The sequence below is a fragment of the Mus pahari genome, chromosome 1 (genome assembly GCF_900095145.1).
Source record: "Mus pahari chromosome 1, PAHARI_EIJ_v1.1, whole genome shotgun sequence".
NCBI lineage: Eukaryota > Metazoa > Chordata > Mammalia > Rodentia > Muridae > Mus > Mus pahari.
In genome coordinates this window covers 66,350,386-66,354,560 of record NC_034590.1, presented here as the reverse complement: position 1 = coordinate 66,354,560, position 4,175 = coordinate 66,350,386, and positions in this window count along the sequence as shown.

The following is a 4,175-nucleotide window of genomic DNA, read 5'->3' as shown; positions in this document are numbered from 1 at the left end:
ACACACACACACACACACACACACACACACACACACACACACACGTGCTTTTAACCATATGTATGTTTCTAAGCTGTTCAGAAAAGGAAAAGTTATTTATTCTTCCCTTCCTCTATTCCATGTCTCCCCTGTGTCTCTCCCATCTTCAACAACAACTGCAACAAAAAAACTAACCCATATGTGTGTGTGTGTGTGTGTGTGTGTGTGTGTGTAATGAAAACATTGATTTCACTAAAGATAGTATGTAGTACTAATCCTTCTTAGAGGTGCTGATTTTTTTTCTCTACTACTTATCAATAATCTTTCAGAAAATTCATGATTTGAAACTAATAGGCATGTTTAGCATTTCTCTTCTTTTCTTCTGTTCTACCCTAAAACCTGAAAACAATAGATCTTTACTCAGTACTAGTCTATGCTAGAAACTAGGGGTATATGATGATGAAAAATTCTATCTGGGCCCTGTGTGACTTCGAGTCTACGTGGTAAAGCAGGCACTCATATAGACCCATGGTTCTTTGAAGGGCACAGATAGGAAACTAGAGTAGAGAGAAATGACGTCATGAAGACCAGTGACGGTGCTCTTGTAGAACCTGTCAAAAGTACAAGTCAGTCTGAGAAAAATATTATTTAATGAGAAGTTCCATGAGATCTAGTCCAGAGCAAGTCCTGGGACAGAAGTAGGCAAGTGAGCAAGATGCAGAAATGAGTTCCTAGATTCTAGCTCAGATAGTAGTGTGGATTCAAGTAAAGATGGACTTGAGAGTGATGGGTTGAAAAAAATCTCATTGAGTTGATGAAGTCAAGCTTGGATGTATGTGGGTAGAAGTGCATGAAACTCAATTGGAGCTCGCCATCAGCCTGTGGAGAGTGTTTGATTCCAGGAAGCCTAGTGCCTGGACTTGAGTAAGCACCCGTCAGCAATGAACCTATACTACAAACATGTTCCCAGTTGTGGGCACATGACTTTTATCTTCTGTACCACACATAATAGGCACATACTTGAATAATGTGTGCCCACCTGCACTATTCCTGGGTATACTTATGATTAACCTTTCCATCCAGACAACCTTAAGCTTGGGGAGTTCATGAAACTAAGCTCAACATTTTTCCAGCCGTGAAGGAAATAGAAGTACATCAAAATGTAAGGGGGGGGGGACAGGACAAAGCAGGAGCACAAGAGAAAGGGTGAGACCCTGCACTCCCTGGCTAAACCTTTGCAAGCAGAGTCAGATCTGGCTCTCCTTTACTCTATTCTTCTGCAACCTCTACTCCATAAAAGAGACCCTCATTCTTCTCTAGTATGGTTTCTGTAGTTGGCACAGGTACAGAACTTGTGAGCTTCTATGATTTAGCACTTTGGATATCTCAGAAATAATATATAAGATTAATAACATGTACATAATACCTACTTATCATTAAATACAGGCCCAGAGAAATAGAATTTCAAGGGGTCCTGTAAGACATAGACACAATGTCTAGCATGTTCCCTAAAGTAAGTATGGGCTCAGTGACAGAGAGAACATTGAAATAGAGGTGTCCATTATTAGATTCATAAGATTACATTGTTTGAAGACATCTTGAATTTTGCAGGCAAATGGATAGAACTTTCAACCGGAAAGTTATCCTGTCTACAAGAAATGCAGGGATTAGGGACGGAACAGAGAACGTGGGAATGGCCGAACAATAACAACCCAACTTGAGACCCACTCCATGAGCAAGCACCAGTCCCTGACACTATTAATGATAGAGTGTGAGAGGCTTCACTTACCAGCTGACTCAGAAGGATGCAGATACCCACAACCGAACAGTGGATGGAGCTTATACAATTTTAGGGAAGAATAAGGATTACAGTTCCTAAGGGGATGGGAACTCCACAGGAAGACCACTAGAATCAACTAACCTGGACCCTCCAGGCTCTCAGAGACTGAATCACCAACTAAAGAACATACACGGGGCTAGATTTAGACCCCCTCCCGACATATGTAGCAGATGTGTAGCTTGGGCTTCATGTGGTTCCTGAACAATTGCAGTGGGGGCTATCTCAAGAGCTGCTGCCCGTATCTGAGATATGTTCTTCTAGCTGGGCTGCTTTGTTTATCCTCAGTAGCAGAGGAAGCACCTAAACTTCACAGAGACTTGAGTACCTGGGTAGAAAGATACTCAGGGGTCTCCTACCTGCTCAGAGGAGAAAGGGAAGGGAGATGGGGAGAGTCTTGTGGGAGGGGTTGACTTGGAGTGGGACAGTAAAAGGGATGTAATGTTAATAAGTTAAAAAAAATTCTTTTGTTTTGTTTGGTTTTCTAAACAGATATTAGCTATATAGCCCAGGCTAGACTAGAACTCTAAATGTAACCTGGGCTGGCCCTGAACCTGTGCTCTTCTGGCCTGTCTCTTGAGTACTGGGATTATAGACAAGCACTTACTGGATCGTCAAATTCTTACTCACTTTGTTGTCCAAGTTGACCTTGAACTCCCAGCTGTCCAACAGTTCTCCTGAGTACATGTCAAGTGAATGAAAGGAGGAAGTAGACATGGCTGCTCCTACGGATGCTAAATAGGGACCTCAGCCATTTGTCCAGGGATTTGAGACTCAACACCAAAGTTCCTGGCCGCTCTCATGGTTATTTTGCTGGATGGCCCATCTCATTTCTTGCTCATAGGCAATCTCATGTGTTCACCTCTGTGCTCATAGTGCTTGACTGTGAATAGGTATTCAGTGAATATATTGTCTGCCAATCAGCAAGAGCCAGAAGGTTTTGCCTTTAAGATCCACATTGCTGAAGAAGAGATGAGGAGCCAAGGGAAACAAGTACAAGTTGGGAGAGGACAGAGAATGGCAGGATGAGTCTCACCCCACCAGTAACAGGATTCATTAAAAACATAGCCTGCTCCAAGGGCACTTTCTCTCTCTAAGAGTGGTCCTGCACTGCTCCTGCTTCCTCACCCAGCCATGGAACAGAGCATGCTCGCTCCACAGGGTTCCTCCACAATTTAATGATCTACCTCAGGATTCAGCCTCTTTTCTCCCAATGGCCCTTTGCCCTCTGCACCTTCTCCTTTGTTCCCCTGGTCACAATGGATATGACATGATTACAGAGCTGGTTGACACCTTCATTCCCAGGACACAGAGGTTATTCCTCTAATTGCAGTGGGCTCTTTCAAGTTCTTGCTTATTTTTAATTATGAATGCCGGAAGCTGGCCTGTCACTGGATGACTTTCAGTTTTGAAGAAAGAAACAAGCCTGAGAAACAGGGGAGTAATCAGAATCCTATTTTCATGCAAATTTCCCCATGACAAAGAACACCAAAGAAACAGAAAAGAGACTCATTGCTATATTTCCAATGGGTGACACTGCCCTTTGCAAATGTCCAGATCTAATTCTGAAGAGATTTACATAAAATTGCCTCATTATGCAATAGTTATGGGGCCTGTAAACATATCAGAAACTTGAACCTTTGCCCATGTTTATGATTTACTTCTGATATGTGATTGGCAGGATGATCTTTAAACAATAATTTTAGTTTTAAAATAATTCTGCCTCAGGGAATCAACTCTTCCGCTTTCTACCAGGAACACTATCCTTTCTGGGAAGAATTCCTGTAGCAACTGTTTGTGGGAGAGGCTTCTCTATCCACATAGTCTTTGTGGTAAGCTACAGGTAGACATGTATCTTGTATTTCTCACATTCCTTGAATTGTCATTTAACACCACAGATTATCTAATAAACTATTTGAAAGTATTGTTAAATATCATTAAATTATTATGGTTGTTAAAAACCAGTTCTTAATTATTCTAACCCTACCAAGTCCCTAAGTGTATTATACCCAACTGCCCATTACTGGAATTGCATTAGGCTTGGGGGTTTCCTAAGACAGGTGAACTCTTCTTCCTAGGAGTGGCTGACTAGGCTCCTGTTTCCTCTGGCATTCGCTGTCTGTGAGGGGGCTCCTGTTTCCTCTGCCATTTTCCCTGTCTGTGAGAGGGTATTGTTTTGTTTTGTTTTTAAAAGACCAGGATATGTTTTGTAGAGTGCAGTATGGTGAGGTGGGAGGGGGTGCCTCAGCAGGCCCATGATGAGGTAACTCCCACTGGGTACCAGCCAGATCACAGATACAGTTTAGGGAGAGGAGAGGAGAGGAGAGGAGAGGAGAGGAGAGGAGAGGAGAGGAGAGGA